The sequence below is a fragment of the Oryctolagus cuniculus genome, chromosome 7 (assembly GCF_964237555.1).
Source record: "Oryctolagus cuniculus chromosome 7, mOryCun1.1, whole genome shotgun sequence".
NCBI lineage: Eukaryota > Metazoa > Chordata > Mammalia > Lagomorpha > Leporidae > Oryctolagus > Oryctolagus cuniculus.
In genome coordinates this window covers 146,545,549-146,573,505 of record NC_091438.1, presented here as the reverse complement: position 1 = coordinate 146,573,505, position 27,957 = coordinate 146,545,549, and the positions used below count along the sequence as shown (strand labels likewise).

The 27,957-nt window shown below is 59.3% G+C and overlaps 1 protein-coding gene across 6 annotated transcripts in view; it reads left to right on the top strand.

Moving 5' to 3' along the window:
- The first annotated feature begins 456 nt into the window (after positions 1-456).
- Positions 457-27,957, top strand: part of NCMAP (non-compact myelin associated protein) — a 38,970-nt gene continuing 11,469 nt past the window's right edge. The window contains exon 1 of one of the 6 annotated variants that reach the window (XM_051856679.2): positions 457-559. The gene's annotated coding sequence lies outside the window, so the exon portion shown is untranslated. Of the gene's footprint in view, positions 560-17,476; positions 17,620-26,119; positions 26,395-27,957 lie in introns of those variants that run through there. The other 5 variants (XM_070079091.1, XM_051856678.2, XM_008265668.4 and 2 more) reach the window with 5 other exon arrangements.

Genomic DNA, 27,957 nt, shown 5'->3' with positions numbered 1-27,957 from the left:
GTAGTCCAGGAGGAGCCAAGCCGGGCAGTGGCCAGGAGGTGAGCCCGGCCCTCCGGGAGCGCAGGCTGGGACGGGTTCGCAGTAAACCTCTTTCCTCCGGGTCCGGCTGGCTGGCATTCTACACCTGACTAGCACGGTCTACACCCGGCCCGCCCGCGCCCTCCACCCAGACGAGCTCCTCCCACTCCCGGGGCGCCCACACAGCGCCCCGGGCTCACGGCGGGGCATCGGCAGGGTTCCTTCCCGCTCCGTTGCCCTCTCAGGGGGCTCCTGGGTCGGAGCGCCCGCGGGGCCGTAACCCGAGCCCCCCCAGAAGGACCCAGGTCTCGGAGCGGCGCGGGGACGCCGCGAGGAGGCGCCACCACTCCAGCTTGCGGGGTCCTGGCGCCCCCAGGGCGGCCCCGAGGCTCGGGGCGATCACCTGCACGGGGCGGAGCTGGGGGCGGGACCCCTGGGCGGGGCGGGATTCCCACCAGCCGCGTCCAGCCTGGCGGCGGCGGCGTCACCAGCGACTGATCGCCGGAGCGCAGCGGGGCGCCCAGCGGGGTCGCCGGAGCAGGTAGGAGGCGCCTGGCCGCCCAGCTCTGCGGCCAGCGCGGGCCGGCGGCTCCCTGTCCACCTGCTGGCCACGCTGGGCAAGGGGAGCCCCAGCCTTGCTCCCATCTCTGTTGGGCGGTGGTCGGGGTGGGGTTGGGGCTGATCTCTAGGGGGTTTGAGGGCACGGCGGTGGGGGTATGAGTGCGTCCAGGTGCCCAGAACGCCGACCGAGCTCCACCCCGCGGGGAGAAGGGCCCCCGGAGCAGCCTGCATTTTGGGAGTGCTGCTTCCGTGTGCATCGGTCCATCTCTGGTGCCATCCTCGTCCCCTCCTCTGGCGGAGAGGCTGAGACTTCCCGGAAGAATGGGCAGCTGACCTGGGCAGGTAGAAGGAAGTTGGACCCGCTCGGACGCGGGTTTGCCTGTCTGTGAAATGGGCGTCTGGATGGGTCGGGCCTAGGCGGAAGCCCCTTGGAAGCTCTGCCATTGGATGAGATGAAAACCCCGCCCCGGGGAAGGAGGCCAGGTTGCGATGCACCAGGCATGTGGGGTGCGGCTCCAGAGGACTGGTGTGGGGACCCCAGCTTCTTGGGTACCCTTGTGGGAGGAGGGGGCAGCTGTGGCAACCTCCAGGGCTCAGTAAAGGGACCAAGGAGTCCCTGGAGTCTGGGGGAGGATTCCAGAGGGCTCCATGGAGGAGGTGAGGTTTGAGCAGGGCTGGGGAAGACAGCACACTGTTAAGAGCCGAGCTGTGGGATCCCTGGCCCTACCCCTCCATGGTCCAGTCTGATGTGTTCGTTCAATGACGCATTCTGCTAAGACAGATAAATCCACATGAAGTGCTTGGTCCAGGCTCTGTACAGAGCTCGCTCTCAGCAGCACCAGCTATGAATTTCTGCTGGGCCATGGCTCCCTGGGGCAGGGACCAGGCCTGTTTGGTCCCGAGAGGCGCCTGGCTGGTGGGGAGTCAGCTCCTGGCGGGGGGGGGGGGGGGGGGTGAGCCAGGAGCACACTGACCAGGGATCCAGGAAGTGGTGGACGTCTCTGGGGACCAGCTATCATGGTTTCCCATCAGTCGCCTTGGCCAGTTGCTGGACATGAACTGTGGCCGCTTCTGTCACAGGCTGGGAGGGAGCTCCAAGCAAAGCTAGGGGGCTTTCCTGTGCTGGCGTCCTGGGCGGGGCCTCTGTTGAGTTTCCATACCTTGACTTAAGCAAAAGTGGGAGACCCAGGGGCAGCCATCAGTAGGAGCCGGCGGCGCTGCACCCTCAAAGAGCCAGGTTCCAAGTTCCCGTAGCGCTTTCCATATCTGCTCGGGATGGTTTTCGATGTCTGTGTGTCGCCGTGAACCCGTGCCGCTCTGCTCACTGTATCCTCACCAGCGCTGCCGCTGGTGGTGCTCAGGCTGAGGACTGGGTTCTTGGCTTTCTTTTTTTTTTTTTTTTTCTTAAGATTTACTTACTAATTTGAAAGGCAAAGTGACAGAGAGAGGGGGAGCGCGCAGGAGAGGGAATCTTCCATCTGCTGGCTCACCCCCCAAATGCCTGCAACAGCTGGGACGGGGCCAGGCCAAAGCCAGGAGCCAGGAGCTCCATCTGGGTCTCCCTGTAGGTGGCAGGGACCCAAGCCCTTCAGCCATCACCTGCTGCTTTCCCAGGTGCATTAGCAGGAAGCTGGGTAGGAAGCAGACGGGCCAGGACTTGAACCGGCGCTCCTATGGGATGCCGGCATCCTAAGCAGCAGCTTAACCCGCTGTGCCACAACTCCCAAAACTGACCGCGAGTTTGTTGGATTTTTTTGTTTTGGCATCTCTGCCCTGTCCGCCTCCACCACTAATATCTTTTCTCGGACAAGGACCCGCTAGGAGGGACACACACCTGGGGGCAGGCCTGGGGCTCCAGGGAGAATCTGCCACATCCTCGCTGACCCCTCCCATTGCCCAGACGCCAGGTCACAGAGGGGGTCTGAACCGCAGACGCAGCAGCACTTGCCTGCGTTTCCTGATCTTCAGACAGAAGGGGTGGGAGTTAAAAACCAAGAATAAATGTAGAGTGGATGGTACGTTTTCCAATACACCCTTTAATTATTTTTAAACTTCATATTTGATGAAAATAAAGATCCCAGATTACATAGATTCACTTTATTAAAAAAAAAACAGTATTTATTTATTTGAAAGGCAAAGTTACAGAGAGGCAGAGAGAGAGAGAGAGAGAGAGAGAGAGAGAGAGAGAATCTTCCATCCTCTGGTTTACTCCCCAAACGGCCGCAAGGGCTGTAGCTGGGCAGATCTGAAGCCAGGAGCTTCCTCCGGGTCTCCTACGTGGGTGCAGGGGCCTATGCACTTCGGCCACCCTCTGCTGCTTTCCCAGGCACGTTAGCAGGGAGCTGGATCACAAGTGGAGCAGCCAGACCCAAACCCGTCGCCCATAAGGGATGCTGGCGTTGTAGGCTGCGGCCCCACATGATACACCACAGTGCTGGCCCCACTTAATTTTTATTTAAGATCTATGACTGGAGTGGAAGAAAAATACCCCAAATAGGAGCCTCTGTAACTGGGCTGAGCTGTTGCAGCTGAGTGCTGCGCGCTGGCTCTGCACTGCCCCGCGGGGGCCTCCGGAGCCCCGGGCAGCAGCGGCGGTGGCCGTGGTGCTCCTGGAAGGCGTCCAAGCCCTGTGCGCGCTTCCCCGCCGGTCCCCTCCTGCGCCCAGCGGCCTCCTGATGCGCGCGCTGGCATCACAGCCCCGCACCCCAGTCTTCGCCTGAGGAATCTGGCACGAGGACGCCCTGGTTGTTTGCCCTGGGGCGAGGTCCTGATCAGAACAGGGAAGGGGACCGAGCCCAGCGCAGGGCAGGCCAGGAAGCCGCCTGCCGGGGGCCCTGAGCTGGGCTGGCACTGAGGGCAGGGAGGGTAGGGCAGGGGCCTGAGTGGGGCCGAGGGGCGGGGGCTTCTCCTGTGGTTTGAAGCTGCCCTTGGCCCGAGGAAGGAGAGGGTGTGCCAGGCTCTAAGACAGAGAGGCCTGTTCTCAGGCCTGCTGGGAGGGGCCTCCTGCCTGGGGTGGAGACGCACCTGGGCTGCTGGGGCAGGGAACCCAAGGTCCCCAGGACCCTGCTCCAGGGCTCACCTGGAGGAGGGGGAGCGAGAGGGACTGCGGCTGTCCTCTGCCCCCGAGCCTGGGATCCCATCACGTCTCAGCCTCGGCTTCCCTGTGCATGAAGCAGAGGTGGCAGTGTCCACGACGTCACTTAATAAGCATTTGTTTCTCCTTTGGATAAACTTCTGTCTGGGGGCTGCTGGGCCAACCTACCGGCAAACAGCCTCTAGGGTGGTTTCTTTTCTTTTCTTTCTTTTTTTTTTTTTTATTTGAAAAGCAGAGAGAGAAAGAACCAAAGACCCCCAGAGAGAGATCTTCCATCTGGCTCACTCCCTAAAAGGCCACACAGGGCCATCTGGGTCTCCCATATGGGTGACAGACACCCAAGTGCTTGAGCCATCATCTGCCGCCTCTAGGGTGCGCACAAGCAGGGAGCTGGGTTGGAAGTGGAGGAGCCAGGACTCGAACCAGGCGCTCTGATGTGGGCTGTGAGCATGCCAGGCGATGACCTCACCTCTGTGCCAAACACCTGCCCTGGCCTCAAGGATTTTTAAATCCCTTCCACAATTCACAAGTCATTCATTCATTCATTCATTCGGTCCACTTCCTCTGTTCTTTCAAGCACCTGCCTGGGGCCTGCACGGGGAATTCAGCGAGAGCTCTTTTTGGCGCCTGCTTGGTGCCACCTGGCACCCCCAGCACATGGCAGCTGTGCAGCTTCTATCTGGGGGCGTCTCTCCCGCCTGCTGCGCAGAGAAGCAATTGTGTGACCACTTCCACCCAGGCCCACAGTCCTCCTGGGATTCCCTAAGCTCATGGCCTGCAGTTCACAGAGAGAAGCCACTGGGCCAGTGTGATTGGCGGGAGCTTCCTGTGCGCCCAGCCAGGGCTGAAGGCTGCGCTGCCCCGGCGCCCGCAGCCCTGCTGGGGGAGTTGCTCTTCCCCAGCTCGCCGAGAGGTGGAGCCACTTGCCGAGGGCACACGGAGCAGGGATGCGCTGACCTCCCTGGGCCACAGTGCTTCCTAGGATCCTTCCTCTAGACTATTAAACATTACACTTATGACCGCACTGGCATATTAAAGCAATTTCTTCAAGGCCGGGGCTGTGATGCAGAGGGTTAAGTCGCCGCCTGCGATGCCGACATCCCATACGAGCACTGGTTCTAGTCCCAGCTGCTCTGCTTCCAATCCTGCTCCCTGCTATTGTGCCTGGGAAAGCAGCAGAGGATGGACCAAGTACTTGGACCCCTGCCTGTTCGGTGGAGTTGGCAGCTGCTGTCCAGGGGCAGTGGAGGGCGGCTCAAAGCTGAGCTGGGGTAAGGATGGACGGGAACAGGCAAGGCTCAGGCGTGTACTGCTCTGTCAACGCCCCTCCCCCCACACCTGGGCTCTCACAAGAGGCCCCGCCTCCTGCCCCGCCTCCTTCTCTCTGGGATCATAGAGGTGAAGGCTGACGTCAAACCTGGCAGGAAGCCCACCAGGACAGGCTGTCCACAGTCCGTCCTGGGCTCATCTTTTTCCTTATGCCTTCCATGTGCCCCAGACAGACAGCTGGTGCCTCCAGGGAAACGTGAACACACCTGCAAAATAATTGTAAACTCCTGAGCAGAGCTGCTCCAAGAGACGCAGCAGGTCAAGTCCCCTACGCCAGGCAGAGCAGGATGTGGCGGTGAGGGGCCCGGGGTTTAAAGTAAAGCACGGCAGTTATTCTTAGGAGGTAAGAGAAGAAAGGTGGGGGCGTAGTGGGTAAAGCCGCCTGCGGTGCCGGCATCCCATTTGGGCGCCAGTTCGAGTCCTGGCTGCTCCACTTCCAGTTCAGCTCTCTGCTATGGCCTGGGAAAGCAGTGGAAGATGGCCCAAGTCTTTAGGCCCCTGCACCCACGTGGGAGACGCAGAAGAAGCTTCTGGCTCCTGGCTTCCGATCCGCCCAGCTCTGGCCATTGCGGCCGCTGGAGGAGTGAATCAGCAAGTGGAAGACCTCTCTCTCTCTCTCTCTCTCTCTCTCTCTGCCTCTCTGTAACTCTGCCTTTCAAATAAATACGTAAATCAGAGAGAGAGAAGAAATTCATGAAATAACACAAGAGCCAGGAGTCACAGGCTTTCTCAACCATCGCTAAAGCAGCAGCAGCCAAAATGAAGTTCAATCCCTTTGTCACTCTAAATTTATTTACATAATTGAAAGGCAGTTACAAATGAGAGAAAGGTCTTCCATCTACTCGTTCACTCCCCAAATAGCCACGACTGCTGGGGCTGGGCCGAGCCAAAGCCGGGAGCCAAGAACTCCATCTGGGTCTCCCACCTGGATGTTAGGGACCAAAGTACTTGGGCCACCCTCTGCTGCCTTCCCAGGTGCATTAGCCAGGGCTGGATCAGTGGCAGAGCAGCTGGGGCATGAGCCGAGGCTGCGGTGTGGGTGCTGGCCTTGCAGGTGGTGGCTTAACCCACTTCCAACCAGGGCAAGGACTGGAAGGGGCCTTTCAATGTGCCTCCCTGTGTTTGCAGGAAGATTATGCTTTCCCCTTTTCCCAAATAGCTGAGACAAAAATGCTACGTTCCATGCACGCCCCTCTGAAAGCATATTGAAGCTTGGGATGTTATAAAGGCCAGCAAACTGGCAGAATGGTCTGGGTTTACAGGGGACAGCAATCGGGGAGTGGGCGAGACCCGGAGAGGGGACACTGCCATCTACACCATCTACATAGAGGGCAGCAGTGGAAGAAGGCTAACAGCACATCTGCCTGCCGGGACGCTCTACTGCTGTGGCCTAGGAAAGCAGTGGAAGACGGCCCATGTGCTTGGCCCCTGCACCGTGTGGGAGACCTGGAAGAAGCTCCTGGCTCCTGACTTTGGATGGGCCCAGCTCCAGCTATTGTGGCCATTTGGGGAATGAACCAGCAGGTGAAAGACTTTTCTCTCTCTCTGCCTCTGTCTCTGTAACTCTATCTTTCAAATAGATGAATAAATGTTTTTAAAAAATTAACTATGAAAGATGCAATGCTTAGAATAAAACTACAATAGATGGCACGAACATCAGGATGGGTTCCACTGAGAAATGAACTACCCAGGAGGTCGACCAGATTAATTATCCCGGGAAGCAGCCAGGAAAGATGAAGAGAGAACAAATGAAAAAGAAAAGCCAAGAGGGATGGGGTGGAGACGTGGACTCCCCGAAGGGAGGCACGGGCTGGATGTTGTGCACAGTGGCTGGGGATGCCCAGACCTGAGTCAGAGTGCCTGTGTCGGTTCCCACCTCTGCCTCCAATCCAGCCTCCCTCCAATGTGCCTGACAGCAGCAGGTGATGGCCCAAGTACTTGGCTTGCTGCCACCTATGTGGGAGAGCCAGGTAGAATTTCTAGCTCCTGGCTGCTGCCTGGCCCAGCCTCAGCTGTTGGGCATATGGATCATGAATTAGGGGATGCAAGATCTCTATCTATCTTTTTTTTAAAATAAATAAATAATTTAAAAAAAAAAAAAAAAGGAAAGGTAGGCTGGCACCACAGCTCACTTGGCTAATCCTCCGCCTGCGGCACCGCACAACCGGTTCTAGTCCCGGTTGGGGCACCAGATTCTGTCCCGGTTGCCCCTCTTCCAGTCCAGCTCTCTGCTGTGGTCCGGGAGGGCAGTGAAGGATGGCCCAAGTGCTTGGGCCCTGCACCCACATGGGAGACCAGGAGAAGCACCTGGCTCCTGGCTTTGGATCAGCGCAGCGTGCCGGCCATGGTGGCCATTTGGGGGTGAACCAACGGAAGGAAGACCTTTCTCTCTGTCTCTCTCTCTCTCTCTCACTGTCTAACTCTGCCTGTCCAAAAAAAAAAAAAAAAAAAAAATGGAGTTGAGGAAGGAACTGCAGAGACACTGCAGGTTAAATGCATCAGAATTAAAGAGAAGTGAATGGTGCAGAGCGAAGGACCTCGGCGAGCAGCCGCCCCAGAAATACGGAAACCCACACACAGAGATCGCGGCGAAATCAGGACTGCAGACGACGAAAAGGAGGGCACACGGGAGACACGGGTCTCTCGTGCAGGAAGGAGAGCCGGGCTGCGCGGACCTGCATTAACAATCCTTGATAAAGGAAGTGAACGAAGCAGCTAACCTAAAGAAAAGGACCTGAAGAAAAGAACTCTCTCAACCCAGAATTCAAAGCCAGCCAAACTGCCATTCCAACATGAGGTCACAATAAAAATAGTCTTGGGCAAATAAAGCCTCAGGAGGCGGCATGCACAAAGACCCACGAAGCTGAAAATACTCACCAGGAAACACTCGAATAGCAAAAGACCTCCGAGAGGTGCCACAGGAACTCTGGGAAGTCAGGGTGCGAGTAGGGGGCAAGAAAAAGAGGGGGGCATCTTCTCACCTGTCTCTCTAGACAGTGGAAAGACGGAGGCTCCGACCCACGGCAGCGCGGGCCAGCTGGGGGCTGTGGCGCGTGCCGTAACCACGAGGAGGAGCCCCAGGGCTGCCTGGAACTGGCAGCTCCCCCACGGCTGTTCCCGAGCCGGGGCCCCAAAGCTGTCTCCCCGGATCTCCCAGTGTCTCCACAACCCTGCCTTCTCTCTTCTTGTCTCTTAAGATGTGTTCGTCTGTCTATCTCTGTAAAGTGACAAGGAGGAGGGAAGAGAGAGTGAGCGAGAGAGATCTTCCACCCACTGGTTCACCCCACAGATGGTCAGGCCAGGGCTGGGCCAGGCCAAAGCAGGAGCCACAGACCCCACCCAGGTCTCCCATGTGGACGGCAGGGGTGCGGGCAGCTGGGCCGTCTTCTCCCGCCTTCCCAGGCTCACTGGCAGGGAGGTGATGGCAAGCAGAGAGAGGCTGGGACTTGAGCCAGCGCTGATACCGGATGCCGGCATTGAGAAGGCTTACCCTACTGTGCCACAACACCCCTCCCTTGCTCCTCTTTTCAACACAGAGTCGGTGGCCTGGGGCTCATGCACTCCGGGAGGTGGCACTGTCTGGCTGGAACTTAGTGACCTTGATCCGTTCTGTCAGGTCTCTCTTCTTGTTCCCGTCTACTGATGGCAAGTGGGATTGGTTTTCCATCTTCAGAAGTGATGGACAGTTTCTGTTTAGAATGAACTTGTATGTGCTTTAAAAGAAAGGTGGGGGCCAGGGCTGTGGCGTAGTGGGTAAAGCTGTTGCCTGCAGTGCTGGCATCCCATAAGGGCACCGGTTCGAGTCCCAGCTGCTACACCTCTGATCCAGCTCTCTGCTATGGCCTGGGAAAGCAGTAGAAGATGGCCCAAGTGCTTGGGCCCCTGCACCCACGTGGGAAACCTGGAAAAGGCTCCTGGCTTTGGATTGGCGCAGCTCCAACAATTGGGGCCATTTGGGGAGTGAACCAGTAGATGGAAGGCTTCTCTCTCCCTCCCTCTCTCTCTCTGCCTCTGCCTCTCTGTAACTCTGCCTTTCAAATAAATAAATAGATCTTTAAAAATAAATCAATGAGAGCAAGGTGGGTCCAGGACTCCCAACCCAAAGCTGCGCTGGTCGGTACAAACGGTTGTAAGAGGTGCGAGGTGGAAGAGGCCCCGACCTGGGGAGGAGGCTCAGTCCGTGTCGCAGTGAGCCCGGTTCAGACTGGGACAGAGTTGGACGAGAGCGCTGGCGTGAAGGGTGACGTGTGGCTTCTCTGTTGCTAGGTAACCAACCATTCCAAAACTCAGTGGCTTAAAACCACAGCCGCGTGTCCCTCGTGCCTGTGGGCTGGTCAGGTTTGGCAGGTGTTTCTCATTCGGGGTCTCTCTGGGCTGCGGTCAGCTGTCCAGTCACCTGCAGGCTCCGCGGCACAGGGTGCCCGGAGGGCTCACGCCCATGGCTTCCTCCCAGCGCGGGCTGTGGTGCCGGAGCTCGGCTGGGGCTGCCAACTGGAGTATCACCTGTGGCCTCTCCGGGAGCCTTTGGCTTCTCAGCTGGCGGCTGTGACCTGAGAGTGAGGATCCTAAGAGCAGAGGCTGCCCATGGCCGGCGCCGCGGCTCACTAGGCTAACCCTCCGTCTGCGGCGCCGGCACACCGGGTTCTGTCCTGGTTGCTCCTCTTCCAGGCCAGCTCTCTGCTGTGGCCCGGGAGTGCAGTGGAGGATGGCCCAGGTGCTTGGGCCCTGCACCCCATGGGAGACCAGGAGAAGCACCTGGCTCCTGCCTTCGGATCAGCGCGCCGCCGGAGCAGCCATTGGAGGGTGAACCAATGGTGAAAGGAAGACCTTTCTCTCTCTCTCTCTCTCTCTCTCTCTCTCTCACTGTCCACTCTGCCTGTCAAAAAATAAAAATAAAAGAACGATGCCCACGCTGCCAGGGCCACTCCAGAGCACAGCCCCAGCCCCAGTGGCACATTCAGCGGTCTGAGCAGTCATGGGCCTTTCAAATAAGTTAAAACTGAGCAAAACAAAACTCTTATACCCCCTGGCATGTGCCGTGAGGCTGGTAATGGTATTGATTACAGTTAGTATCCCTTTGTCACACGGAGTGAGACAGCTGTCACCAAGCCCGGCTCAGAGAGGGTAAGCCCTGATTCCACGGTGACTCAGCTGAGCCGAATGCAAGCGGGGTCTCATTCCAAAGCCCACACCCCTTCCTGCACCAGGAGAGTCCCTCTCACCCCTGCCACAGGACATTTGCATATTCCAGATCACCCCTCCTCACCTGCTGCCTCCGATGCTTCAGCCCAGCATCCCGCCGGGTGCCCGCCCCGTGCCTCTCCCTCCTCGCAGGCTGTGGCTGCGAGTGGCCCTGCCCCACCCCAGACCACAGCCCCAGGAGCAGAGGGCTGTGTTGGCTTTTACTGACCTTGTAAGCCCCCGGGGTGGGAGTGGGCATTTAGCCCAGTGGTTAAAGACCTGCGTTCCACATCAGACTGCCAGGGTTCGAGTCCCAACTCCAGCTCCTGCAACAGTGATGGCACAAATAATTGGGTCCCAGCAGCCCTCTTGGGACCCCCAGATTGAGGTCCTGGCATTCTGGGCATCTGAGAAGTGAACCAGTGGATGGCAGCTCTCCCTCCCTGTCTGTCTGTCTCTCTGAACCTCAAATTAAAGAATCAAATCCCCGGGCCCCGGACGCTTGGCGTGTTGTGGATGGAGCTCCCAGCTGATTGGTGGGCAGGGAGCACCTGCTGACCCGCAGCCCCCACAGCACCCGCTCAGCTTTCCCACCATGTGCTACTGCCCCCGCCATGCAGGGCAGGGGCAGGGGAGGGGGCAGACGGCCTGCAGGAGTCACCTTCGAGTGGCGCTGTGTGTTCTTGTAACCCCCGGAGGGCCCGGCACGGGAGCCGCAGTCATGGCCAACATGTTCCACGCCCAGCCCTGCAAGGAGCTTTGTTGGGTGGTCTCCCCCACGGCCACCGCCACCTCAAATCTTCATGCAAAGAAACTGAGGCCCCAGAAGATGAAGCCCCCCAATCAAGGCCCCCCGCTGAGGGAGGGTGTGAGCCCAGGGAATCTGGCGGGAGCCTGGGCCTCATTCTGAGGGCTCAACCGTGAGAGCAAACGTTTAAAGAGCACTTCCTATGTGCCATGCACTGTTCTAAAAACTTTGCGAGTACTATTTTATTCCTATGAATTCATATTCTTTCTTAAAAATCTATTTATTTATTTATTTTTGAAAGAGTTACAGAAGGAGAGGCAGACACAGAGAGAGAGAACGACAGAGAAAGAGAGACAAAGAGACAGAGAGAGTATCTTCCATCTGCTGGTTCACTCCCCAAATGGCTGCAATGGTCAGAGCTGGGCCAGGCTGAAGCCAGGAGCCAGGAGCTTCCTCCAGGTCTCCCACGCAGGTGCAGGGGCCCAAGCAGCTGGGCCATCCTCCGCTGCCTTCCCAGGTGCTGGCTTGGAAGTGGAGCAGGCGAGACTTGAACCAGAGCTCCTGTGGGAGGCCGGTGTCGCAGGCGGAGGCTTAACCTGCTGCCCCACAGTGCGGCCCCCGGATATTTCACTTCTCTCCCCTCCCCCACGCCCGGGAAGCTCTCCCCCAACCCCTGGCTGCCCCAGAATCAAGGTTAAACCCGGTGACGGGGAAGCCCGCTGGGAGAGGGAGGTGTCGGGCTACCGCGCGTCTCAGGGCTGGGAAGAATCAGAAATCACTGGGTTTGCGTCCTGCTTCGGGTTACGGAGCTGTGGCCTCCGGGAGGCAGCGCGGGCGATGACGTAAACGAATTCTTCTGTGTTCCGCGCCCGGGCTTGGGTTCTGAGCAAACCGCACAGCCTGGAGGGAGGCTGGGAGCGGAGGAAGCCGGCTGGGGAGGTCACCTCCCGCGTCCCAGCCCCACCCTGCCTCGCGGCTCGGGGCGGGCCACCAGCCAGCACTGAGCTAGGTGATGAGTTTTCCTGGGACCACGGCCTGGGGGCTCACGGAACCTGAGTTTTCCTGGGACCATGGCCCCAATGGAGGCAGACGTGGCTTCGCTTCTCGGGGGACAGATGCGTCACCACTGAGACAGCTCGTTCCGCAGAGCAAGTTATAGAGGGTGAGACAGAGTCGGGGCCAGCGCTGTGGTGCGGTGGGTGAAAACCCCAGCCTGCAACGCCGGCATCCCATATGGGCGCCGGTTCGAGTCCCGGCTGCTCCTCTTCCAATCCAGCTCTCTGCTGTGGCCTGAGAAAGCAATGGATGATGGCCCAAGTCCTTGGGCCCCTGAACCCGCATGGGCGGCCTGGAAGAAGCTCCTGGCTCCTGGCTTCAGATCAGCTCAGCTCCGGCCATTGCAGTCATCTGGGTAGTGAACCAGTGGATGGAAGACCTCTCTCTCTCTCTCTCTCTCTCTCTCTCTCTCTCTGATTTATTTTATTTATTTGAAAGACAGAGTTACAAAGAGAGGTAGAGAGAGGTAGAGAGAGAGAGAGAGCGCGCGCCTGGGGTAGGGGAAGATGTGCTGGTGACTGGTGACATCTCCACAGTTGTGAAAAGATGGCATCCACCACATGGTTGGCCACTCAGAACCCAGCAGGGCATGGAGGCGAAGGTGCAGCGTCTTCACAAGACAGCGTTTTAAACATCACTGAAGCGCCTGATGCAAGTTTTTGGAGTATTTGAAGGCTTGGGTTTTGAAGTATGAATAGGAGTTCACCAGGCAGCCAGGGTTAGGAAGCCATTCTGGAAGGAAGCACGAGCATGAGCGGTGGCAAGTCGTGTCATGGGATGTGTAGGTGTGCAATCCACGATCTTTGGTATCTTGATTTTTAATTAGTTATTTGAGAAACAGACACGGAGCCCCCATCTGCCCGTTCACCCCCGCAAATGCCTGCAGCAGCTGAAGCTGGGAGCAGGGGACTCAGGCCGGGTCCCGCGTGAGCGGCAGGGCACCGCTGCCTCCCAGCGTCTGCATTAGAGGAAGCTGGACTGGGGCTGCAGCCAGGACTCGAACTCAGGACCGTAATCCGGGAATGTGGTCATGCCAAGCAGTGTCCCGGCCACTAGGCCACCACCCCACCCACACTTTGGTACCGTGGAGGCTTCACGTGGGCTCAAACGCCAGGCCTGTGCACCCTGCCTCTGGCGCATGGGGTGCGATGGATGGATTCTCCCAAATGAATCAATGCATGAACGAATGAATGAGTTGGTGTTGGTCAGAGAGGCAGCAAAGAACAGACCAGAAATCAGCGTTGTCCAGTGTAATATGAGCCACATATGCGATTCCAAATTTCCTAGTAGCTACATTGAAGTAGCAAAAAGAGACAGGTCAATGTTTGATGCTTTATTTAATTCCATATATTGCAAATACTATCATTTTCACGTGTAATCAATAGGAAAACATTGTTAATGAGATATTTGCATTGTTTTATTTTGCACTGCAGATATTATATAGTCAGAACACATCTCAACCCAGAGCGGCCATATTTCTTCTTCGTAATTGTTTTTAACTTCTCTATTTGAGAGACAGACAGAGCTCCCACCAATGCCCACACAGCCAGGGAGCCAGGCCGAGAGCTGAGAACCCAATCCAGGCCTCGCACGTGGGAGCCAGGGACCCAACGCTTGAGCCCGGGCTGTGCGTCAGCAGGACGCCGGATGCAGCAGCCAGGGCCGGGACGTGCACCCAGGCACCCTGATGTGGGATGTGGGCGTCCACACCAGCGTCTTCCCCGCTGCACCAAGCACTCAGCCCAGGAGCAACCATGTGCCCAGGGCTCAACAGCCACGCACCGCCGTGTTGGAGAGCGCAGGCGTAGATGCTGCCGGCGGCGAGACTTGCCGTGGAGTTTGGGCTTCATTCACTGTAGCCAGCGAGAGGCCACCAACGGTCAGGCAGAGGCAGGCACCATCCAGTCTGTTTCTAGAATGTTCTCTGGGGTGGCTGCCGGAGAGGGCTTCCCGTCCTCTGCACTCTGGACGAAGGGGGCCACACGGAGGACGCGCCTGCCCCCTCCCGGTGCAACCGCAGGTGGAGACATCCCCATCCCACAAGGACTCCCCTGCCTCAGCAGCGCCACCCACCGCTTCTTCCCTCCCCGGGGCCTCTGAGCTGTCCCAAGGCACGTGGTGGTTCCTGGACAGGACAGGGTTGGCCAAGCTCGGCATCTGCTGGGGCTCGGGGGTAAACAGACGTAGCCCTGGGCCGCACGGTGAAGATACCAAGTGCCTGTGAGTGCGTACAGCATCATCCCCGGGCACGCCCGTCCGGCCCAGGGCCAGCTCAGGACGAACCCCAGGCGCAGGCACGCTGGCGCAGGCACGCTGGCTCACGCCGCCGGGAGTGTGCGGGTGCTGTGCCCGCACAGCTTTCCACGGCCTGTGCCCGCAACCCGGGTGCAGGCACGCTGGCTCACGCACGCACAGGAGTGTCAGGTGCTGCGCCCGCACAGCCTTCCACGGCCTCTGTCCACACCCTGGGCACAGGCACGCTGGCTCACGCACGCCCAGGAGTGTCAGGTGCTGTGCCCGCACAGCCTTCCATGGCCTCTGTCCTGCTGCTCAGTATTCCCCAGCCCCTGGGCCCACAGTCGCCTTGCACATCGTGCACACCCCCGAAGTCCCTTGCACACGCTCTTGGACGCCTCAAGGAGGGGAAGGTGAGAGCCACTAGATCCCGGTTTGGGCAGTAGAAACTGGGTTCTGATCTTGCCCTGGGAGCTGTGTGGCCTTGGACAAGTGACTCAGCCTCTCTGAGCCTCGGTTTCCTTGGGTATAAAGTACAGTGGGATGGGATCGTGAACGTGGGGCCTGCAGCACCTGCGGGGCGTGCAACGGTGCCCACAAGGAGCATTCTTGGCTGGGCGGCGCCCCTCGCCCCCCTCCCAGGCCCTCCAGAGCCAGGCTCAGCCCCCACACCGTGGCCCCTGCACATGAAGCAGACTGGACTTCCCTGGCCTCTGTGCCTGAGGTTCCCCGAGGCCATGCTAACCCCCCTCCACCTGCCCGGCCCTCTCTGCGGCCCCCTGCCTTGTCCAGAGCCCTCCTCCTCCTCACCCCTCCGCGCGGCTCCCCCACTCTGCCCCCACCCGCCTTCCCGTCCTGTCTCGAGCCCACAGCAGCGCTCCTCAGTTCAGTGCCGTCCGTGTGCACCTCCCAACCAGCTGGGGGCTGGCACTGCCGCCCGGGAGGGGGTTTCAGTGGAGCCGCGGGGCCCCCAGACAAACGCCCTCTGTATCTCCGGCCTCCTGGGAGTGGCCGCGGGCCAGCCCTCGCCGCCAGCCGCTTGAACGGTGCGGATTGTTTCCCGCCTCCTGTCCCCTCGCCTGCCAGGCCGGGCTGGGCAGGAAAGGGGAGGAGTGCTCCTTCTGGAATGGAAGGTGTGGGAGGCCAGCGAGCCGCTGGGGAGGGGGCGGGGTGCTGACCGCACGGAGGCCGCGCAGGCCCCAGCGGGGAGGCGAGGGCAGGCGAGGGCGGGCCCGGGCTCCCGCTGCTCGTGAGAGCGCACAGCAGCCCAGCCAGAGCCGGCGACCTGCCCAAGGTCGCTCAGCAAGCCAGTCGCAGCGGCGAGACTGGCCCCAGCCCAGGTTCTGGCCCCAACGCCAGGCCCCTCCGCTGGGGTTTGCGTGGGGAGCTGCTTAACGAAGGAGTGGCGCAAACCGCAGATGGGCACGCGGGGGCGCAGGGAGTGCAGGGAGCGCCGGCGCGTTCACGCGGGGCTCAGGAGCCAGCGGGAGCCCGCGCGGGACCGGCTCCGCCGGGGGCTCCGCAGGGGCGCTCTCACCTCGGTCGTCAGAAGAAGAAAACCGAATGCGGAGCCGCCCGGAAGCGCGGCGACCCAGGAGGCTGCGGGCGCTCGCTGGGGTCCTGCGCTGCCGCCCCACTGCCTTTCCTCCTGGTCGCCTTGTCGCCAGGTACAGGACCAGTTCCGCGGGCGTGTTCCCGCCTTGCACAGGCGCCGGTGGAAAGTTACAAGCGCAGAGAGCCCCGGGGAAAACACCTGGGCAGGGGCGCACGTGTGGCGCACCTGCGTTGGGTTTGGTGTTTCTTGTCGCCGCTATTGGGCTTGGTTTGGGGTGGCTCAGGAAGGAGCTCTTGCACAGTGGGTGCTCGCAGGTTCGAGTCCCAGCTACTCCGCTTCTGATCCGGCTTCCTGCTGATGCACAGGTGGGCGGCAACAGAGGATGGCTCAAGTATCCGTGCCACTGCCATGCACGTGGGAGACCTGGATTGAGTTTCAGGCTCTTGGCTTTGGCCTGACCCAGCCCTGGCTGTTTCGGACATTTGGAGGGTAAAAGAATAGATGGAGGATCTCTCTGTCTCCCTCTCTGTCCCTCTGCCTATTATTCATTTGAAAGGCAGAGTTACAGAGAGGCAGAGAGAGAGAGGTCTTCCACCCACTGGTTCACTCCCCAAATGACCACATTGGCCAGAGCTGGGCTGATCTGAAGCCAGGAGCCAGGAGCTTCTTCCAGATCTCCCACACAGGTGCAGGGGCCCAAGGACTGGGGCCATCTTCTGCTGCTTTCCCAGGCCACAGCAGAGAACTGGATCAGAAGCTGGGACTTGAACCACTGCCCATATGCAGGCAACAGTTTTACCCACTATGCCACAGCGCCAGCCCCATCTTCTGCCTGTTAAATAAATGTATAAATAAATCTTAGAAAAAACAGGAAATCACTGTCGGGTGTACCTTCCACTCTGCACGCGGCCCTGGCTGCCTGCTGGCCCTCGGTTTCCTCTCTTGGAAAGTAGAGGGTCATGACCTCAGTAGCTGTCAGACTGGGACCCACAGGACCCTGTGATGACACCGAGTTGGCTCCCAGGGCCACCACTGAGGACAGGGTGGGGGTGGAGAGGAAAAACTGTAGGGTGTGGGGAAGGTGGGGGGCTGGAGCAGAGGGGAGAATTTTGCTCTCTAAGTCTTGGGGGCGTGTGAGTCTTTTTTCTTTTTTAAAGATCCATTTATCTACCTGAAAGGCCGAATCACAGAGAGATCTATCCACTGGCTCACTCCCCAAGTGGCCACAGTGACCAGGGCTGGGCCAGGCCGAAGCCAGGAGCCAGGAGCCTCTTCCAGGTCTCCCACATGGGTGCAGGGGCCCAAGGACTTGGGCCATTTTCTGCTGCTTTCCCAGGCACATTAGCAGGGAGCTGGATGGGAAGTGGAGCAGCCAGGACTCGAACTGGCACTCACATGGGATGCCGGCACTGCAGGTGGCAGCTTTACCTCCCGCACCACCTTGCCAGCCCCGCATTTGACTTTTTGGGGAAAAAAAATCATTCCTGGAATTTTTGTTGTCAAGATGTTGGGCCTCCTGGCGCGTCCCGTTTTCACCAACTTTCTGTTTTTTCCACTTTATGAGATTTTTCTCAACTATCTCCCAAGGCTTCTGTTGATTTTAAAATTTCTTTTATTGTATTTTAAATTTCCCGGGGCCCCATCTTGGCCTCATAACGTTCCTTTCTTACATCATCCCGTTCCTGTTTCACAGGTGCAGGGCTCGTCTCCAGGCTTTCTGAGTTGTCTTCTGCCCTCTGTCCTGTCTCTGCTGTCAGCGCCACCTTCGGTCCACCTGTTGTTTGCGGGTCTTTCATCATGTCTGAGGCCTTCCTCTCAACGGTCTCTTGATGAGACGTGGAAGTAGGTTGCTGTTTAAAAGTAAGGGGGTCAAGTGTGTGGCATAGTGGTTAAGACTCCGTTTGGGGGGCTGGCATGTTGCATAGTGGGTAAAGCTGCTGCCTGTGGTGCCAGCATCCCATACGGCGCTGGTTCGAGTCCTGGCTGCTCCACTTCTGATCCAGCTCTCTGCTATGGCCTGGGAAAGCAGTAGAAGATGGCTGAAGTCTTTGGGCCCCTGCACCTGCATGGGAGACCTGGCTTCAGATCGCTCCGGTTGTTACAGCCATTTGGGGAGTGAACCAATGGATGGACGTTCTCTCTCTCTCTGCCTCTGCCTCTCTGTAACTCTGCCTTTCAAATAAATAAATAAATAAATAAATCTTTTTAAAAAAAAAAAAAATGTAAGAGCCACAGCTGGCTGTGGCGTTGGGCGGTGGATGCCCGGCCCTGCAGGGCAGAGGACGGGCGGCCGTCACACAGCAGGAGCTGGTCCTTGTGCCAGGTGTCTTCTTCCTCTCCTCCACCGTGCACGGCACCCCGACTCTTGGTGACGGCTGTGGCCACCCCCTCCCGAGTCTCGTGGGGATTTCTTCCGTGCGACCAGGACCAGCTTGTGCTGGGCGGCGTGGTGCCCTTGTGTCAGCTAAGCCCCACACAGATGCCAGCTCCCCCCAGCTCTCACACCTGCGCTGGCTTCCCGCCCACCCACAGGGCTGCCTTCTCCCCTTCCCCGTGTGGCCTCTTGATTGACACCTCTTGATTCTCCTTGACCGTCATCAGTATCAGGACCAAGCCTTCATCTGTGCTTGGGCTCCCCCTGCCTTGTCTAACAGGAAGTCCCTCCTGCCTTTTTTTTTTTTTTTTGGAAAGGAAAGGAGAGATCCTAAAGGCTGTTTCTTCCAACGTAAAGCAAACCAGACTTCGTTGTCTCACCTGTGGCTTGCCTGTGGACCAGGGGACCGCTGTGCCCGGTCACCCACAGCCACCAACCCTGAGTCGCTGCCACACCGGAGAACCCCCAGGCAAGGGAAAGCCCGCATGTCTGGGGAATCTCAGCTCGCTCTCTTCTCTAAAGGGGTCGCCGGGACTTGGGGCTGAAAGACATCCTTGCAAATCAGACCTGGGCTGAGAGCAGCCGTAACAGACTCAAGGCCGTCTCAGCCCTGGGCGGGGAGGAAATCTGGAAAGGAAAAATTGAGAGTGGTTGCGAGTTGGCTGGGCAAATACATCCCAGAGGTGGGACGGAATCCCGGCCGGCAGGGCCAGGCTGGGGTGGGCTCGCGGGGCAGGGTGGACCACAGAGGGCGTGGCAGTGAGGTCGGAGGCAGTGCTCCGGCGTGGGTGACGGCAGCTCGCTCCGCGGTGGGGGGAGTCAGGCCTGCCGGTCGCCCCCGAGCCCACTCCCCACACCCCTGCTCCGGCGGGTCCAGCGGCCCCAGGGCTTTCTGTGCCCCTCCCTCACACGATTCTCCTGTTCTCTGCGCTGATGCCACACTGGTGCCTGCCACCCTGCACCTGTCTGGTCCACCTCCTTCCTGGCACCTGGCCTAGGCTGCATCTGTGGTCAGGCAGAGTAGCGAGGGTGTGAGCACAAACCTTGGGACCTGAAAGATAAAGAGTCTAAAATCCTAAGTGGGATACTAGATAACATCTCCCTAGGGGCATCTGTGTCCTGGGGTGGACTTTGGAGCAGTGGTCAAGATGCCTGCGCCCCGATTCAGAGGGCCTGGGATGGGGTCCTGCCTCTGCTTCTGTCCAGCTTCCCACCAGTGCACAGCCTGGGAGGCGGCAGTGATGGCAAAAGGAAGATCTGCCTCACCCCTTCTCCCCCCTCCCTCCCCCTCTCCTTCCCTTTCAAATAAAGTGGGGAAGAAGTCCACATCCTAATGGCCCATTGCTAGGGCTCTGGGTTTGCTTGGCTACAGGGATTTTGTAGGCCTGACTGAGTTGGGATCTTGAGATGGGGGATTCGGGGATGTCTGGGCCCAGTGTGACCACAGGGACTCAGTGGACAGGGGACACCTGTCAGGGAAGGAGCCGAGAGGCAGCGGAGCCGGCAGCTCGCAGAAGCTGAAGAAAGAAGGTGTGTTCTGCCCTTGCGCCGCCAGAGGGCGCGCCGCGCCGCAGGCCCGGGCCCCCGCCCAGAGAATGGCCGGAGACCGCTGACCTTGGAACCGTGAGCAGCACAGTGCGGCCTCTCCAAGCACTAAGTAGGCAGTGCTTGACCCAGCAGCCCCGGGGAACCACTCCGCCTGGCCCCTCGCGGCCTCTGTGTAAAGTAGGGGTGGCCCCGTGGGAAGATTACACAAAGTCCTTACCGGGCGCTCTGGTACAGGGTGAGCACCTGATAAAAGAAGCTACGGATCTCGTGGTCCCCGACGTCATCATTATTGGTTGTCGGTCCCCAGACCATCAGGTAGAAAGACGAGGGGCAGAGGCCTTCCCCCGCAGGCTGTGGACCCCCGGAGTGTCCTCGGGAGCCCGCTTGCCTCCTGGGAGGTTTGGAGGTGGGGGATCTGAGTCTGCTGTGAGATGGGGGGACGGTCACTCTGCCGCTCAGCCTCTGCTTCCTGGTAGCAAACAGTTGGTGCTGGACAAACATGAGCTCCCTGCCCTTCCGGGCCAGGCTGCTGGGGGGCGCTGTCGCCCTCTGACAAATGCACTGAGCGGTGTCAACTCTTCAGCCTTGGGCCCTTCCCCCAGTCGGCAGGGACAGTGGCAGACCTGGAGGTGCAGCTGGGTGCTGCTGTGTAGTCTGAGGACGCGGCGGCGCTGGGCCCTTGGCTTGAGCCCAGAGGCTGGGGGCAGATGGGAGCCACAGGTCACATTCCAGCTCTCGGTCAGTCTCGGCCGCGACACCCACAGGTCTCTTCCTCCCACGGACTCCTGGCACGGCCCGTGCTGCCCTTTTGGCACCAGGCGAACTCAGCCTTGTGCCCGCTTCCGTCTGTGGTTTCTGGTTATAACCCCTAGGACTTGGAGCTCACCGCTCGTGGGTGGGAAGCTGCTTGAGACCACTGCCCTTACACTGTGGGGCCATCCAGGTCCGAGAAACAAAGGACCCGTGCCATGGCTTGACGGGGCAGGCAAATCCGATTTCGCAGATGTGCTGGGTCTGGGCCACACTTCAGGGCCACGGGCGCTTCCGTGTGGCACTGTGCTCGGCGCTGGGCTAGGCGTGAGGTGGGATGAGACCCGCTGGACACGGACAGAAGAGAGGTTTGGAGGGGAAACGATTCCACTTCTCCTTGCTTGCACTTTGCAGATGTGAGCGCCACAGTCCTTGCTTGAATCCTCTCGGTGCTGTGCTTATGGTGGGCCCTGGTTGAATGAATGACAGGGCGAGTGGGCGGCAGACCAGGGGCAGGATGAAGGCGTGCCCAGCACATGGGGAAACCGGGGGGTGCATGAGCAGAACAGGTGCTTCCAAATTTCTGGGAAGCAGCCACATGGTGCACGTGCTCCAGTTCAAGGGAGCACCGAGCAGAGCGCCGTGTCTGGGAGCCGTGACGCACGGTGGGACGAGCAGAGCGCCGTGTCCGGGAGCCGTGACGCACGGTGGGACGAGCAGAGCGCCGAGCCCGGGAGCCGTGACGCACGGTGAGACAGGGCCACAGGCAGAGCGCCATGTCTGGGAGCCGTGACGCACAGTGGGACGGGCAGAGCGCCGAGCCCGGGAGCCGTGACCCACGGTGGGACGGGCAGAGCACCGTGCCCGGGAGCCGTGACCCACGGTGGGACGGGGCCACAAGCCGACAGGGCAGGAGGGTGCAGATGAGAAGGCCGCGGGCGGCGGTCACTGAAGCTGCAGGCGGCGCGGGTCTCTGAGGCCGCAGGGTGCGCGGATCGCTGGGCCCCGACACAGTGTCTGGAGTCACCCCCGGCCCTCCACGCTGCTGCTGCTCCCCTACGTGGAGCCCCAAGTGTGCTGCCGTCTCAGCTGCCTTCCAGCAGGGTCTCCTCGTGCCGACGCCCCCTCCCTACCGTCCTAACGTCTCCTGTCCAAGTCTACAAGGAAGGCATGCTTTGGGAAAGAGTGAGCTGTGAAAGTTTTTTTTGTTTGTTTTTTTTTTTTTTTTAAGATTTATTTGTTTATTTGCAAGGCAGGAATACAGAGAGAGAAGGAGAGAGAGAGAGAGAGAGAGAGAGAGAGAGAGAGAGATCTTCCATCCACTGGTTCACTCCCCAGATGGGCACAACAGCCAGGGCTGGGCCAGGCTGAAGCCAGGAGCCAGGAGCTTCTTTCTGGTCTCCCACATGGGTGCAGGGGCTCAAGGGCCTGGGCCATCCTCTGCTGCTTTCCCAGGCCGTTAGCAGGGAGCTGGATCAGAAGTGGAGCAGCCGGGACTTGAACCCAGTGCCCATATGGGAGGCCAGTGCTGCAGGTGGAGGCGTAGCCCACCACGCCACAGCGCCGGCCCCACCAAGAATGTCTTTCGATGCACCAGAACCACAGGTTGGAAAGGGCTTTTGAGATCATCTCCAAACTGAGCCATTTCATGGACAGGAAAACCAAGGCCCGGGGAAGGGGAGAATATCCCAAGGTCACAAGGCAAGTGAGTGGCAAAGGGAATCCAATCCCCTGATTCTTGTCCCAAGGTGGGCACCCACATCCTGCTCTTCTCGTCAGAGGCAGGCATCCCGGTGAGGTTTTCCTCCGCTCTGTCCACTGTCGGTGGAGACTCGGAGGCAGGGCGGAGCCTCCAGCAGCCCCCGGGAACCCCTCCTCCAGTCCTCTCCCTGGGACACCTGCTTCGGGGCCTGGCTCCCTGGCCTTCCTGTTCACGCCTGGGCTCGCCCAAACACAGCCAGCGGGACAGAGAACAGAGAGCTCACACTCCAAGAAAAGCAGCCAAGATGTGGCTGCAGAGAGGGAGAGGAGGAACGGCCGTGGCAGTGACAGTGACAGTGGCCAGTCAGCTCCCACCCACCAGGCCCGCTCCTGGGCCCCTGCGGTGTCTCATCCACTCTCCCAACCCCAGGAGGCGGGGCCTGTTCTCCCTGTCTACAGCTGAAGACACTGAGGCCTTAAGAAGTCACTGTCCAGCCAGCCGGCCAGCAGGAGAGGCCAAGGTCAAAACCCAAGTCTTCGTGACCCCAGAGCCCTTGCCGGTCAGGAGCTGCTGGACAGCCTGTTCCGTCCTCAGCAGCCACCCAGGAGGAGCTGGGGTTTCTCTCCTGAGGCCCGAATCAGCAAGGCCGAGCCAACAGGGGAAAATGCAGTCTTGCTCTTCAGCTCACGAAGTCATCTGCGCAGGTGCAGCATGGGGTCAGCTCGTCAGAATGGCGTCATCACTGCCGCCGCCGCACTTGCTGCTCTTAGGGCTTTCGATGTCCGGAAAAGGGCCGAGGGGTCCGTCCACAGGGTGTTTGAAGGGACCTCACAGGAAAATGGGGTCCGAGGCCGGCACCGTGGCTGCCTGCAACACCAGCATCCCGTATCACCGTGGCAGTTCGAGTCCTGGCTGCTCCGCTTCCGATCCAGCTCCCTGCTGATGCTGCTGGGGGAAACAGCAGAGGACGCCCAAGTGCTGGGGCCCTGCACCCACGTGGGAGACGGTCACTTGGGGAGTGGACCAGCAGATGGAAGATCTCCCCCCCCCCCCCGTATTTCTGCCTTTCAAATAAATACATCTTTTTTTTTTTTTTTTTTAAGCACTTGTGAGAGGCAGGCGCTTGGCACAGCAGTTAAGCCGTGCTCGGGCTGCCCATACCCCTTATCAGAGTTCCTGGCTCTGCACTGACCCAGCTTCCTGCTAATGTGCACCCTGGGAGACAGCAAGGCCTGGGGGCCCCGCTACCCACTTAGGAGACCTGATTTGAGTTCTCAGGCCAGCCCTGGCTGTCGTGGGCATTTGGAGAGTGAGCCAAAGATGGAAGATCTCTCTTCTTTCAAGTCAACAAAAAGAAACAGTAATTTAAAAAATAAAAGCACTTCTGTGTACGGAAATTTCATCTCCAATTTGCAAGATCAGTTAGTCCAACTGTATCCCTACATCAATTTCATATCCCACCAATAGGTGGCGGCAGCAGTTGGCCGTGGGTTGGTAAAAGTCCTGTTGAACCTGTTTTTTGTTTTTGTTTTTAAAATTTATTTATACTTGAAATTCAAAGTTAGAGAGAGAGGAGAGAGACCTTCCATCTGCAGGTTCACTCCCCAGATGGCCGCAATGGCCAGGGCTGGGCCAGGCCGAAGGCAGGAGCCTGGAACTCCACCTGGGTGCCCCTTGAGGGTGCAGGGGCCAAACACCTGGGCCATCTTCCACTGGCACTTGAACCTGCACCCATATGGGACTCTGGCATCACAGGCAGCAGCTTAGCCTGCTGCACCCTGATGCCAGCCACCACAGAAGTGCTTTAAAACCTGATGGGGGGCTGGCGCTGCGGCTCACTAGGCTAATCCTCCGCCTGCGGCACCACAATCCCAGATTCTAGTCCCAGTCGGAGCACCAGATTCTGTCCCGGTTGCCCCTCTTCCAGGCCAGCTCTCTGCTGTGGCCCGGGAGTGCAGTGGAGGATGGCCCAGGTCCTTGGGCCCTGCACCCGCATGGGAGACCGGGGAAGCGCCTGGCTCCTGGCTCCTGGCTTTGGATCAGCGTGATGCGCCAGCCGCAGCGCTCTGGCCGCAGCAGCCATTGGAGGGTGAACCAACGGCAAAAAGGAAGACCTTTCTCTCTCTCTCTCTCTCTCTCTCTCTCTCACTGTCCACTCTGCCTGTCAAAAAAAAAAAAAAAAAAACTGATGGGGGCTGGTGCTGTGGCATAGCAGGTAAAGCTGCTGCCTGCAGTGCTGGCATCCCATATGGGCACCAGTTCTAGTTCCAGCTGCTCCTCTTCCAATCCAGCTCTCTGCTATGGCCTGGAAAAGCAGTAGAGGATGGTCCAAGTGCTTGGGCCCCTGCACCCACGTGGGAGACCTGGAAGAAGCTCCTGGCTCCTGGCTTCGGATCGGCTCAGCTCCGGCCATTGTGGCCATCTGTGGAGTGAACCACTGGATGGAAGACCTTTTTCTCTCTCTGCCTCTGCCTCTCTGTAACTCTGCCTTTCAAATAACTAAATAAATCTTTAAAAAGAAAAAAGAAGACCTGACAGGTTGTCACGTGGGAGAGGGAGCATAGCTAACCTCGTGGGACAAGAATTAGGCTGAATCGGGGGAACCACAAGGTGCCAACACAAAGGTCAATTTTCTGGCAAGGAAAACACCCCGATGATTCCGGGGCTGCTTGTGTGTGGAGGAGGCGCGGTCGGGCTGGACCACGCGTCCCGGGCAGCACCAGGCTCCAGCAAGCTGGGGGCTTCGTGGGCCACCCGCTGAGTTGTCCTCCTGGTGGGGGCGGGGGCTCTGCCGGACCTGGCTGTGCCTTTGTCTTCCAGTGGGGGTGGGGGTGGGGGTGGGAAGTAGACACAGGAGGCTGAGGAAGCAGGGCGCCCCAGGACAGAGCAGGAGGGGAGGTGTTCTGGCCAGTGGGGTCAGCCCCAGCTCTTAGGCTTGTTGAGGGGATGAGCCGTGAGTGAGTGAGTGGTCGTCACCGTCCATCGCTTCCCAAACTGACCCCCGCACAGGGCCACGGGAACACAGCCGAGGAACAATCACCCTTGTGTGTCCTGTCCCAGCTGATGAAGGCTGGGCTGAAGACAAAGGTTCCGAGTGTGGGCCAGGGCAGGGGAGGGGTCGGGGTCAGGTCTGCCGGACTCCATCCTGGCTGGATTTTCCCGTCAAAGGGCCAGGTGCCGGTACTCACTAGGGGGAGGTATGGTGAGGCGTAATGGAGAGGAGGCTGCGAAATCAGAGCGAGGCTGGCTTGACTCCTAGCACGACTCTGGTACTGACCTGTGAACTTGGTGGGTTTCTCCTCTGCTCTGAGCCTCAGTGTCCTCGTCTGTAGAATGGACACAGTGATTATGCCCCCTTTACTAGAGGGGTATGGGACAAACATAAAGCACGGAGGGTAGGGTCCAACACGAATTACATTTTTTTTAACAATTGATTTTACTTATTTGAAAGACAGAGTTATAGGGAGAGGTAGAGACAGAGAGAAGTCTCCCATCCACTGGTTCATTCCCCAAATGGCTGCAACAGCTGGAGCTGAGCCAATCTGAAGCCAGGAGCCAGGAGCTTCTTATGGGTCCCCCCATGTGGGTGCAGGATCCCAAGCACTTGGGCCAATCTCTGCAGCTTTCCCAGGTACATTAGCAGGAAGCTGGACTGGAAGTGGAGCAGCAGGACTCAAACCGGCACCCATATGAGACACTAGCGCTGCAGGCGGGGGCTTTAACCCGCTGTGCCACAGCGCCAGCCCCAAGTATTATATTTGTTGTTGCCGCTAAATCAACCTCTGTGGGTGAAAACCACCCCTACCCTCTTCATCCCTCCCGGTTTCTGTAGCCTTGGACCCTGGTCATCAGCACGATTAATACTGCATCCCCTGCCGGACCTCACTTAGTTAACAGCAGTCACGGGGACCCCCCACATGCAAACACCCACGCCCTTGGCCATGGACGTTCTACCAGCCTCCTCCCACCTTCTCCCATGTGGCAGGAACAGAGAGGTCATTGAGAGCCCCGGTCCCGAGATGAGGCGAGATGTGCTGCAGGCTCACTCACTGTTCTCTCACCAAGAGGAGTGCCTGGGCCCGTCCAGGAGGAAGTGTGCACCTGCAGCTTGGTCCCCAGGCGGTCGCCCCTGAAGGACCTGCGTCCTGGAGGCCCTAGGGGGCAGCATTGCCGGTCAGTGTGTGCGTGTCTGCGCTTGTGCACGTGTGTATTTTGGCGGTGACTGAACACGGACTTCTCCAAGGTGTGCCTCGGGGGCAGGGCAGAGCAGCAGGCAGCACCCAGCTGTGCAGCTGGCAAAGCCTGGGCTCAAATGGCAGCCCCACAGCTCCAGGCGGAATGAGCATGGAGACTTATCCCTGTGTCCCCACGGCTGGGAAAGGACCCTCCCTTCCCTGGCACTTCGCAAATTAAGTCAGGGCATCGATTTCAAAAAACCGATCGAGCACAAGGCCTTGGCAGGTGACAGGCGCTGGGGAGGTGGCTCTGCCGTTTCTGTGTATGTCGGTTGCACGGTGGACATGTGTCCAGGGTGGAGGTGGGTTATCCAGTGACTGTGCACGTCTGTCTCACCGAGAGACCTTGCTCCGTGGCTGCCTGTTTGTCTCTTTCCTGCTTTGAAAAGGAACCGTAAGACGGCCTCACCGGGAGCCTTCCTGGCCTGAGTGGGGTAGAAGCAGAAAGTCAAGGCGGAAGCAGGTTCACCTGCTCCCAGTGGGGACGGACAGCGGCCTGGGGGTGGACGGCTCTCCCGTGGCGGGGTGCAGGCTGGGGGAAGACTCCGTTCTGCAGTCTCACGCGGGTCCGTGCTAATTTCTGCAGAAAGAGCTTTTCCTTGTCCGGAGCCCCAGATCCCCCATCGTCGGCTTAGTTCAGCAAATGTTCCCTGCACCCACGCTGGGAGTTCCCGCTCACTGAGCTCTTGGCCCTCAGCTCATGCACTTTGCCTGCAGCACTCAGCTGCCCTGGGCAGAGCCACAGGTGCTGGCTGCAGCCCCTGCCCCCTCCCCCCAAGGTGAAAAGGCCCTGGGGAGGCTGGGAGAAAGAGCCAGAAGCAATCTGGACCTTCAGCTAAAGCACAATGTTAAAGGCAGACAGAGGCACCGGCACCGAGAGGCTGAGCGCTGCTGGGGGCAGGGGTGGGGGTGGGGCACTAATTCTGTCCCAGGGCCTGGGTGAGTCTTGGAGGGGTGACTGGGCTGAGTCTTGCAGGCTGTGTTCACTCCATTGGGGAGCTTGAAGCTTGGCTGGTGCACGCGGAGCCGCCCGGCGTCGCTGGATGGAGCCTCAGTGCTGGGGATCCTGGGGGTTTGCTCTGTAGGAGGAAGGGCAGACAGGCCCTGGAGAGGGTTAGGGGAGGGTTAGGGGAGGGTTGGGGGAGGGTTAGTCGGGGCTGCAGACCCAGAGGATGGTGGAGATGGAGAGGGCAGAGGCTGTCCTGTGGGTCAGCCGGGCCAGGCTGCAGCCACCAGGGGCCCCCATTTGGGTGCAGGTGCAGGCGGCCTGACCCCACTTCCATCAGACTGGGAAAGCAGGAGCCGCAGCCCAGAGGTGAGGACTCCAGGTGGATGCCCCCACCTCCCCTGCAAAGACCAGGCCCCAGGCTGGGGGCACTGGAGGGGTGCATTGTCACAGCACTCCACGGAGGAGCTGCGGGCACTGAGGGTGGGGCCAGGCCTGGTAGAGGAGGCGGCGGGGGGAGGACGGCTGCTCTGTGAGTCCCGGGAGGACGGGTGCACAGTCCGTCTCTCTCACCGGAGCCTGCGCTTCCCGAGCCAGGAATGCGCCTCAGCTCGCTCGCGCCTGT